Raw genomic sequence first — 12,500 nt, 5'->3', positions numbered from 1 at the left:
TATGTGTAAAAATTTTGACTTTTTTGAGTGCAGGTGCAAATCTGCTGAAAAAGCCTGTGGAAGTTTCACGGCGTTCGTACGATATTTGGCGACGCAAAAATGAGCGATTTCCCAGCTCGAGAGAATTCGGCGCGAGAGAAACGATGCCCCGTAACGCACATGAGAGCAATCCGGGCCAATTTCTCCCGTTTGATGGGGTCTATGTGTAAAAATTTTGACTTTTTTGAGTGCACGTGCAAATCTGCTGGAAAAGCCTGTGGAAGTTTCACGGCGTTCGTACGATATTTGGCGACGCAAAAATGAGCGATTTCCCAGCTCGATGGAATTCGGCGCGAGAGAAACGATGCCCCGTAACGCACATGAGAGCAATCCCGGCCAATTTCTCCCGTTTGATGGGGTCTATGTGTAAAAATTTTGACTTTTTTGAGTGCACGTGCAAATCTGCTGAAAAAGCCTGTGGAAGTTTCACGGCGTTCGTACGATATTTGGCGACGCAAAAATGAGCGATTTCCCAGCTCGATGGAATTCGGAGCGAGAGAAACGATGCCCCGTAACGCACATGAGAGCAATCCCGGCCAATTTCTCCCGTTTGATGGGGTCTATGTGTACAAATTTTGACTTTTTTGAGTGCACGTGCAAATCTGCTGAAAAAGCCTGTGGAAGTTTCACGGCGTTCGTACGATATTTGGCGACGCAAAAATGAGCGATTTCCCAGCTCGATGGAATTCGGCGCGAGAGAAACGATGCCCCGTAACGCACATGAGAGCAATCCCGGCCAATTTCTCCCGTTTGATGGGGTCTATGTGTAAAAATTTTGACTTTTTTGAGTGCACGTGCAAATCTGCTGAAAAAGCCTGTGGAAGTTTCACGGCGTTCGTACGATATTTGGCGACGCAAAAATGAGCGATTTCCCAGCTCGATGGAATTCGGCGCGAGAGAAACGATGCCCCGTAACGCACATGAGAGCAATCCGGGCCAATTTCTCCCGTTTGATGGGGTCTATGTGTAAAAATTTTGACTTTTTTGAGTGCAGGTGCAAATCTGCTGGAAAAGCCTGTGGAAGTTTCACGGCGTTCGTACGATATTTGGCGACGCAAAAATGAGCGATTTCCAAGCTCGATGGAATTCGGAGCGAGAGAAACGATGCCCCGTAACGCACATGAGAGCAATCCGGGCCAATTTCTCCCGTTTGATGGGGTCTATGTGTACAAATTTTGACTTTTTTGAGTGCACGTGCCAATCTGCTGGAAAAGCCTGTGGAAGTTTCACGGCGTTCGTACGATATTTGGCGACGCAAAAATGAGCGATTTCCCAGCTCGATGGAATTCGGCGCGAGAGAAACGATGCCCCGTAACGCACATGAGAGCAATCCCGGCCAATTTCTCCCGTTTGATGGGGTCTATGTGTAAAAATTTTGACTTTTTTGAGTGCAGGTGCAAATCTGCTGAAAAAGCCTGTGGAAGTTTCACGGCGTTCGTACGATATTTGGCGACGCAAAAATGAGCGATTTCCCAGCTCGAGAGAATTCGGCGCGAGAGAAACGATGCCCCGTAACGCACATGAGAGCAATCCGGGCCAATTTCTCCCGTTTGATGGGGTCTATGTGTAAAAATTTTGACTTTTTTGAGTGCAGGTGCAAATCTGCTGGAAAAGCCTGTGGAAGTTTCACGGCGTTCGTACGATATTTGGCGACGCAAAAATGAGCGATTTCCCAGCTCGATGGAATTCGGAGCGAGAGAAACGATGCCCCGTAACGCACATGAGAGCAATCCCGGCCAATTTCTCCCGTTTGATGGGGTCTATGTGTACAAATTTTGACTTTTTTGAGTGCACGTGCCAATCTGCTGGAAAAGCCTGTGGAAGTTTCACGGCGTTCGTACGATATTTGGCGACGCAAAAATGAGCGATTTCCCAGCTCGATGGAATTCGGCGCGAGAGAAACGATGCCCCGTAACGCACATGAGAGCAATCCCGGCCAATTTCTCCCGTTTGATGGGGTCTATGTGTAAAAATTTTGACTTTTTTGAGTGCACGTGCAAATCTGCTGAAAAAGCCTGTGGAAGTTTCACGGCGTTCGTACGATATTTGGCGACGCAAAAATGAGCGATTTCCCAGCTCGATGGAATTCGGAGCGAGAGAAACGATGCCCCGTAACGCACATGAGAGCAATCCCGGCCAATTTCTCCCGTTTGATGGGGTCTATGTGTAAAAATTTTGACTTTTTTGAGTGCACGTGCAAATCTGCTGGAAAAGCCTGTGGAAGTTTCACGGCGTTCGTACGATATTTGGCGACGCAAAAATGAGCGATTTCCCAGCTCGATGGAATTCGGCGCGACAGAAACGATGCCCCGTAACGCACATGAGAGCAATCCGGGCCAATTTCTCCCGTTTGATGGGGTCTATGTGTAAAAATTTTGACTTTTTTGAGTGCACGTGCAAATCTGCTGAAAAAGCCTGTGGAAGTTTCACGGCGTTCGTACGATATTTGGCGACGCAAAAATGAGCGATTTCCCAGCTCGAGAGAATTCGGCGCGAGAGAAACGATGCCCCGTAACGCACATGAGAGCAATCCGGGCCAATTTCTCCCGTTTGATGGGGTCTATGTGTACAAATTTTGACTTTTTTGAGTGCACGTGCAAATCTGCTGAAAAAGCCTGTGGAAGTTTCACGGCGTTCGTACGATATTTGGCGACGCAAAAATGAGCGATTTCCCAGCTCGATGGAATTCGGCGCGAGAGAAACGATGCCCCGTAACGCACATGAGAGCAATCCCGGCCAATTTCTCCCGTTTGATGGGGTCTATGTGTAAAAATTTTGACTTTTTTGAGTGCACGTGCAAATCTGCTGGAAAAGCCTGTGGAAGTTTCACGGCGTTCGTACGATATTTGGCGACGCAAAAATGAGCGATTTCCCAGCTCGATGGAATTCGGCGCGACAGAAACGATGCCCCGTAACGCACATGAGAGCAATCCGGGCCAATTTCTCCCGTTTGATGGGGTCTATGTGTAAAAATTTTGACTTTTTTGAGTGCACGTGCAAATCTGCTGAAAAAGCCTGTGGAAGTTTCACGGCGTTCGTACGATATTTGGCGACGCAAAAATGAGCGATTTCCCAGCTCGAGAGAATTCGGCGCGAGAGAAACGATGCCCCGTAACGCACATGAGAGCAATCCGGGCCAATTTCTCCCGTTTGATGGGGTCTATGTGTACAAATTTTGACTTTTTTGAGTGCACGTGCAAATCTGCTGAAAAAGCCTGTGGAAGTTTCACGGCGTTCGTACGATATTTGGCGACGCAAAAATGAGCGATTTCCCAGCTCGATGGAATTCGGCGCGACAGAAACGATGCCCCGTAACGCACATGAGAGCAATCCGGGCCAATTTCTCCCGTTTGATGGGGTCTATGTGTAAAAATTTTGACTTTTTTGAGTGCACGTGCAAATCTGCTGAAAAAGCCTGTGGAAGTTTCACGGCGTTCGTACGATATTTGGCGACGCAAAAATGAGCGATTTCCCAGCTCGAGAGAATTCGGCGCGAGAGAAACGATGCCCCGTAACGCACATGAGAGCAATCCGGGCCAATTTCTCCCGTTTGATGGGGTCTATGTGTAAAAATTTTGACTTTTTTGAGTGCAGGTGCAAATCTGCTGAAAAAGCCTGTGGAAGTTTCACGGCGTTCGTACGATATTTGGCGACGCAAAAATGAGCGATTTCCCAGCTCGATGGAATTCGGCGCGAGAGAAACGATGCCCCGTAACGCACATGAGAGCAATCCGGGCCAATTTCTCCCGTTTGATGGGGTCTATGTGTAAAAATTTTGACTTTTTTGAGTGCACGTGCAAATCTGCTGAAAAAGCCTGTGGAAGTTTCACGGCGTTCGTACGATATTTGGCGACGCAAAAATGAGCGATTTCCCAGCTCGAGAGAATTCGGCGCGAGAGAAACGATGCCCCGTAACGCACATGAGAGCAATCCGGGCCAATTTCTCCCGTTTGATGGGGTCTATGTGTAAAAATTTTGACTTTTTTGAGTGCAGGTGCAAATCTGCTGGAAAAGCCTGTGGAAGTTTCACGGCGTTCGTACGATATTTGGCGACGCAAAAATGAGCGATTTCCAAGCTCGATGGAATTCGGAGCGAGAGAAACGATGCCCCGTAACGCACATGAGAGCAATCCGGGCCAATTTCTCCCGTTTGATGGGGTCTATGTGTAAAAATTTTGACTTTTTTGAGTGCAGGTGCAAATCTGCTGAAAAAGCCTGTGGAAGTTTCACGGCGTTCGTACGATATTTGGCGACGCAAAAATGAGCGATTTCCCAGCTCGAGAGAATTCGGCGCGAGAGAAACGATGCCCCGTAACGCACATGAGAGCAATCCGGGCCAATTTCTCCCGTTTGATGGGGTCTATGTGTAAAAATTTTGACTTTTTTGAGTGCACGTGCAAATCTGCTGGAAAAGCCTGTGGAAGTTTCACGGCGTTCGTACGATATTTGGCGACGCAAAAATGAGCGATTTCCCAGCTCGATGGAATTCGGCGCGAGAGAAACGATGCCCCGTAACGCACATGAGAGCAATCCCGGCCAATTTCTCCCGTTTGATGGGGTCTATGTGTAAAAATTTTGACTTTTTTGAGTGCACGTGCAAATCTGCTGAAAAAGCCTGTGGAAGTTTCACGGCGTTCGTACGATATTTGGCGACGCAAAAATGAGCGATTTCCCAGCTCGATGGAATTCGGAGCGAGAGAAACGATGCCCCGTAACGCACATGAGAGCAATCCCGGCCAATTTCTCCCGTTTGATGGGGTCTATGTGTACAAATTTTGACTTTTTTGAGTGCAGGTGCAAATCTGCTGAAAAAGCCTGTGGAAGTTTCACGGCGTTCGTACGATATTTGGCGACGCAAAAATGAGCGATTTCCCAGCTCGATGGAATTCGGCGCGACAGAAACGATGCCCCGTAACGCACATGAGAGCAATCCGGGCCAATTTCTCCCGTTTGATGGGGTCTATGTGTAAAAATTTTGACTTTTTTGAGTGCAGGTGCAAATCTGCTGGAAAAGCCTGTGGAAGTTTCACGGCGTTCGTACGATATTTGGCGACGCAAAAATGAGCGATTTCCAAGCTCGATGGAATTCGGAGCGAGAGAAACGATGCCCCGTAACGCACATGAGAGCAATCCGGGCCAATTTCTCCCGTTTGATGGGGTCTATGTGTAAAAATTTTGACTTTTTTGAGTGCAGGTGCAAATCTGCTGAAAAAGCCTGTGGAAGTTTCACGGCGTTCGTACGATATTTGGCGACGCAAAAATGAGCGATTTCCCAGCTCGAGAGAATTCGGCGCGAGAGAAACGATGCCCCGTAACGCACATGAGAGCAATCCGGGCCAATTTCTCCCGTTTGATGGGGTCTATGTGTAAAAATTTTGACTTTTTTGAGTGCACGTGCAAATCTGCTGGAAAAGCCTGTGGAAGTTTCACGGCGTTCGTACGATATTTGGCGACGCAAAAATGAGCGATTTCCCAGCTCGATGGAATTCGGCGCGAGAGAAACGATGCCCCGTAACGCACATGAGAGCAATCCCGGCCAATTTCTCCCGTTTGATGGGGTCTATGTGTAAAAATTTTGACTTTTTTGAGTGCACGTGCAAATCTGCTGAAAAAGCCTGTGGAAGTTTCACGGCGTTCGTACGATATTTGGCGACGCAAAAATGAGCGATTTCCCAGCTCGATGGAATTCGGAGCGAGAGAAACGATGCCCCGTAACGCACATGAGAGCAATCCCGGCCAATTTCTCCCGTTTGATGGGGTCTATGTGTACAAATTTTGACTTTTTTGAGTGCAGGTGCAAATCTGCTGAAAAAGCCTGTGGAAGTTTCACGGCGTTCGTACGATATTTGGCGACGCAAAAATGAGCGATTTCCCAGCTCGAGAGAATTCGGCGCGAGAGAAACGATGCCCCGTAACGCACATGAGAGCAATCCGGGCCAATTTCTCCCGTTTGATGGGGTCTATGTGTAAAAATTTTGACTTTTTTGAGTGCAGGTGCAAATCTGCTGGAAAAGCCTGTGGAAGTTTCACGGCGTTCGTACGATATTTGGCGACGCAAAAATGAGCGATTTCCAAGCTCGATGGAATTCGGAGCGAGAGAAACGATGCCCCGTAACGCACATGAGAGCAATCCGGGCCAATTTCTCCCGTTTGATGGGGTCTATGTGTAAAAATTTTGACTTTTTTGAGTGCACGTGCAAATCTGCTGAAAAAGCCTGTGGAAGTTTCACGGCGTTCGTACGATATTTGGCGACGCAAAAATGAGCGATTTCCCAGCTCGATGGAATTCGGCGCGAGAGAAACGATGCCCCGTAACGCACATGAGAGCAATCCCGGCCAATTTCTCCCGTTTGATGGGGTCTATGTGTAAAAATTTTGACTTTTTTGAGTGCACGTGCAAATCTGCTGAAAAAGCCTGTGGAAGTTTCACGGCGTTCGTACGATATTTGGCGACGCAAAAATGAGCGATTTCCCAGCTCGATGGAATTCGGAGCGAGAGAAACGATGCCCCGTAACGCACATGAGAGCAATCCCGGCCAATTTCTCCCGTTTGATGGGGTCTATGTGTACAAATTTTGACTTTTTTGAGTGCACGTGCCAATCTGCTGGAAAAGCCTGTGGAAGTTTCACGGCGTTCGTACGATATTTGGCGACGCAAAAATGAGCGATTTCCCAGCTCGATGGAATTCGGCGCGACAGAAACGATGCCCCGTAACGCACATGAGAGCAATCCGGGCCAATTTCTCCCGTTTGATGGGGTCTATGTGTAAAAATTTTGACTTTTTTGAGTGCAGGTGCAAATCTGCTGGAAAAGCCTGTGGAAGTTTCACGGCGTTCGTACGATATTTGGCGACGCAAAAATGAGCGATTTCCAAGCTCGATGGAATTCGGAGCGAGAGAAACGATGCCCCGTAACGCACATGAGAGCAATCCCGGCCAATTTCTCCCGTTTGATGGGGTCTATGTGTACAAATTTTGACTTTTTTGAGTGCACGTGCAAATCTGCTGAAAAAGCCTGTGGAAGTTTCACGGCGTTCGTACGATATTTGGCGACGCAAAAATGAGCGATTTCCCAGCTCGATGGAATTCGGAGCGAGAGAAACGATGCCCCGTAACGCACATGAGAGCAATCCCGGCCAATTTCTCCCGTTTGATGGGGTCTATGTGTAAAAATTTTGACTTTTTTGAGTGCAGGTGCAAATCTGCTGGAAAAGCCTGTGGAAGTTTCACGGCGTTCGTACGATATTTGGCGACGCAAAAATGAGCGATTTCCAAGCTCGATGGAATTCGGAGCGAGAGAAACGATGCCCCGTAACGCACATGAGAGCAATCCGGGCCAATTTCTCCCGTTTGATGGGGTCTATGTGTAAAAATTTTGACTTTTTTGAGTGCAGGTGCAAATCTGCTGAAAAAGCCTGTGGAAGTTTCACGGCGTTCGTACGATATTTGGCGACGCAAAAATGAGCGATTTCCCAGCTCGAGAGAATTCGGCGCGAGAGAAACGATGCCCCGTAACGCACATGAGAGCAATCCGGGCCAATTTCTCCCGTTTGATGGGGTCTATGTGTAAAAATTTTGACTTTTTTGAGTGCACGTGCAAATCTGCTGGAAAAGCCTGTGGAAGTTTCACGGCGTTCGTACGATATTTGGCGACGCAAAAATGAGCGATTTCCCAGCTCGATGGAATTCGGCGCGAGAGAAACGATGCCCCGTAACGCACATGAGAGCAATCCCGGCCAATTTCTCCCGTTTGATGGGGTCTATGTGTAAAAATTTTGACTTTTTTGAGTGCACGTGCAAATCTGCTGAAAAAGCCTGTGGAAGTTTCACGGCGTTCGTACGATATTTGGCGACGCAAAAATGAGCGATTTCCCAGCTCGATGGAATTCGGAGCGAGAGAAACGATGCCCCGTAACGCACATGAGAGCAATCCCGGCCAATTTCTCCCGTTTGATGGGGTCTATGTGTACAAATTTTGACTTTTTTGAGTGCACGTGCAAATCTGCTGAAAAAGCCTGTGGAAGTTTCACGGCGTTCGTACGATATTTGGCGACGCAAAAATGAGCGATTTCCCAGCTCGATGGAATTCGGCGCGAGAGAAACGATGCCCCGTAACGCACATGAGAGCAATCCCGGCCAATTTCTCCCGTTTGATGGGGTCTATGTGTAAAAATTTTGACTTTTTTGAGTGCACGTGCAAATCTGCTGAAAAAGCCTGTGGAAGTTTCACGGCGTTCGTACGATATTTGGCGACGCAAAAATGAGCGATTTCCCAGCTCGATGGAATTCGGCGCGAGAGAAACGATGCCCCGTAACGCACATGAGAGCAATCCGGGCCAATTTCTCCCGTTTGATGGGGTCTATGTGTAAAAATTTTGACTTTTTTGAGTGCAGGTGCAAATCTGCTGGAAAAGCCTGTGGAAGTTTCACGGCGTTCGTACGATATTTGGCGACGCAAAAATGAGCGATTTCCAAGCTCGATGGAATTCGGAGCGAGAGAAACGATGCCCCGTAACGCACATGAGAGCAATCCGGGCCAATTTCTCCCGTTTGATGGGGTCTATGTGTACAAATTTTGACTTTTTTGAGTGCACGTGCCAATCTGCTGGAAAAGCCTGTGGAAGTTTCACGGCGTTCGTACGATATTTGGCGACGCAAAAATGAGCGATTTCCCAGCTCGATGGAATTCGGCGCGAGAGAAACGATGCCCCGTAACGCACATGAGAGCAATCCCGGCCAATTTCTCCCGTTTGATGGGGTCTATGTGTAAAAATTTTGACTTTTTTGAGTGCAGGTGCAAATCTGCTGAAAAAGCCTGTGGAAGTTTCACGGCGTTCGTACGATATTTGGCGACGCAAAAATGAGCGATTTCCCAGCTCGAGAGAATTCGGCGCGAGAGAAACGATGCCCCGTAACGCACATGAGAGCAATCCGGGCCAATTTCTCCCGTTTGATGGGGTCTATGTGTAAAAATTTTGACTTTTTTGAGTGCAGGTGCAAATCTGCTGGAAAAGCCTGTGGAAGTTTCACGGCGTTCGTACGATATTTGGCGACGCAAAAATGAGCGATTTCCCAGCTCGATGGAATTCGGAGCGAGAGAAACGATGCCCCGTAACGCACATGAGAGCAATCCCGGCCAATTTCTCCCGTTTGATGGGGTCTATGTGTACAAATTTTGACTTTTTTGAGTGCACGTGCCAATCTGCTGGAAAAGCCTGTGGAAGTTTCACGGCGTTCGTACGATATTTGGCGACGCAAAAATGAGCGATTTCCCAGCTCGATGGAATTCGGCGCGAGAGAAACGATGCCCCGTAACGCACATGAGAGCAATCCCGGCCAATTTCTCCCGTTTGATGGGGTCTATGTGTAAAAATTTTGACTTTTTTGAGTGCACGTGCAAATCTGCTGAAAAAGCCTGTGGAAGTTTCACGGCGTTCGTACGATATTTGGCGACGCAAAAATGAGCGATTTCCCAGCTCGATGGAATTCGGAGCGAGAGAAACGATGCCCCGTAACGCACATGAGAGCAATCCCGGCCAATTTCTCCCGTTTGATGGGGTCTATGTGTAAAAATTTTGACTTTTTTGAGTGCACGTGCAAATCTGCTGGAAAAGCCTGTGGAAGTTTCACGGCGTTCGTACGATATTTGGCGACGCAAAAATGAGCGATTTCCCAGCTCGATGGAATTCGGCGCGACAGAAACGATGCCCCGTAACGCACATGAGAGCAATCCGGGCCAATTTCTCCCGTTTGATGGGGTCTATGTGTAAAAATTTTGACTTTTTTGAGTGCACGTGCAAATCTGCTGAAAAAGCCTGTGGAAGTTTCACGGCGTTCGTACGATATTTGGCGACGCAAAAATGAGCGATTTCCCAGCTCGAGAGAATTCGGCGCGAGAGAAACGATGCCCCGTAACGCACATGAGAGCAATCCGGGCCAATTTCTCCCGTTTGATGGGGTCTATGTGTACAAATTTTGACTTTTTTGAGTGCACGTGCAAATCTGCTGAAAAAGCCTGTGGAAGTTTCACGGCGTTCGTACGATATTTGGCGACGCAAAAATGAGCGATTTCCCAGCTCGATGGAATTCGGCGCGAGAGAAACGATGCCCCGTAACGCACATGAGAGCAATCCCGGCCAATTTCTCCCGTTTGATGGGGTCTATGTGTAAAAATTTTGACTTTTTTGAGTGCACGTGCAAATCTGCTGGAAAAGCCTGTGGAAGTTTCACGGCGTTCGTACGATATTTGGCGACGCAAAAATGAGCGATTTCCCAGCTCGATGGAATTCGGCGCGACAGAAACGATGCCCCGTAACGCACATGAGAGCAATCCGGGCCAATTTCTCCCGTTTGATGGGGTCTATGTGTAAAAATTTTGACTTTTTTGAGTGCACGTGCAAATCTGCTGAAAAAGCCTGTGGAAGTTTCACGGCGTTCGTACGATATTTGGCGACGCAAAAATGAGCGATTTCCCAGCTCGAGAGAATTCGGCGCGAGAGAAACGATGCCCTGTAACGCACATGAGAGCAATCCGGGCCAATTTCTCCCGTTTGATGGGGTCTATGTGTACAAATTTTGACTTTTTTGAGTGCACGTGCAAATCTGCTGAAAAAGCCTGTGGAAGTTTCACGGCGTTCGTACGATATTTGGCGACGCAAAAATGAGCGATTTCCCAGCTCGATGGAATTCGGCGCGACAGAAACGATGCCCCGTAACGCACATGAGAGCAATCCGGGCCAATTTCTCCCGTTTGATGGGGTCTATGTGTAAAAATTTTGACTTTTTTGAGTGCACGTGCAAATCTGCTGAAAAAGCCTGTGGAAGTTTCACGGCGTTCGTACGATATTTGGCGACGCAAAAATGAGCGATTTCCCAGCTCGAGAGAATTCGGCGCGAGAGAAACGATGCCCCGTAACGCACATGAGAGCAATCCGGGCCAATTTCTCCCGTTTGATGGGGTCTATGTGTAAAAATTTTGACTTTTTTGAGTGCAGGTGCAAATCTGCTGAAAAAGCCTGTGGAAGTTTCACGGCGTTCGTACGATATTTGGCGACGCAAAAATGAGCGATTTCCCAGCTCGATGGAATTCGGCGCGAGAGAAACGATGCCCCGTAACGCACATGAGAGCAATCCGGGCCAATTTCTCCCGTTTGATGGGGTCTATGTGTAAAAATTTTGACTTTTTTGAGTGCACGTGCAAATCTGCTGAAAAAGCCTGTGGAAGTTTCACGGCGTTCGTACGATATTTGGCGACGCAAAAATGAGCGATTTCCCAGCTCGAGAGAATTCGGCGCGAGAGAAACGATGCCCCGTAACGCACATGAGAGCAATCCGGGCCAATTTCTCCCGTTTGATGGGGTCTATGTGTAAAAATTTTGACTTTTTTGAGTGCAGGTGCAAATCTGCTGGAAAAGCCTGTGGAAGTTTCATCCGACGAAAAAAGCACGTTCTCGAGAAAGCAGGAGAGCTAAGTCATTCACAAATTAGCTGGATTTGGCTTGTGGTTCGTTTCCCAAGTAACAGAGCGGCATCAACCTTTAAGTGCACGCCAGTACATCCCCGTGGGATACAGGGGGTCTCGGCGGACTTTGCTCGGGGGAAAAACGTCGAGGTGAGCCGCCTGGCCATGCTGTTCATGGGTCTCTCCTTTTTAAGTTTCGCCTGCCAATTTATTTTCTCTAGCGGTTTTATACACTAGCACTCGATGTTTTGGGAAAGGAATACAATTGTTCAAAAAACGTCTTCGCAATTCATGTCGTTAGATTGCTAATGAAAATTCGTAAAAAAACGTACACGCCATACATGTTCTTTGCTTCCCTCTCGATACAAGTGAAGGGGAAAAACAGCCTTAACGGTTGCTAAAAAAATCGCCCTTTACATATACATGGGTCGTCTTCCCCTCTCGACAACGGAGACAAGTAACCCACGCCAGGCACTGTCAGTAACTGCCATAGATCTGCTTTAAAATGCCCATTCGTCTTGCGTCGCTCACGTTCCCGGAGCTTTGGGTAATGTCTGAGGCCTATCCCCGCTAATTTCTACCGTTTGTCGGTAGCTGTCTGTAAAAATATAGCATACACCAAAACGAGAAAATATTTCCATCGCACCTGCACAAGTGTATGGACAATGGCAATCTTCATGCGATGCATAAGTGGTGTGTGTCAGCAGGTTTTGTTTCCCAAGTTTTCCGTGAATGAGCGAGTATCTTGAGCTGTGTGACTCAGCCCGAGGGAGCCTCTTCTCCTCCAGAGTGTGTGGGGAAGGCTGTCCCCTTGGGTTGGTGCTGCACGGGTTCGCTGCGCTGTTTGGTCTTGTGCCAAGGAAGGCTGCCAACTGTGCAAGAATTTTAGGGTTGGTTTCAATTGCCGTTGCCGGTCCATAGAGTAGCGAGCATTGTAAGGCCGCTCTAGAGGTTTGCAGGCATGTGGGGTCGACCCCTGCTCCTTCCCTCCCCACCCCAC

The sequence above is a fragment of the Lampetra fluviatilis genome, unplaced genomic scaffold (assembly GCF_964198595.1).
Source record: "Lampetra fluviatilis unplaced genomic scaffold, kcLamFluv1.1 SCAFFOLD_1050, whole genome shotgun sequence".
NCBI lineage: Eukaryota > Metazoa > Chordata > Hyperoartia > Petromyzontiformes > Petromyzontidae > Lampetra > Lampetra fluviatilis.
This window is presented reverse-complemented; position numbering follows the sequence as displayed.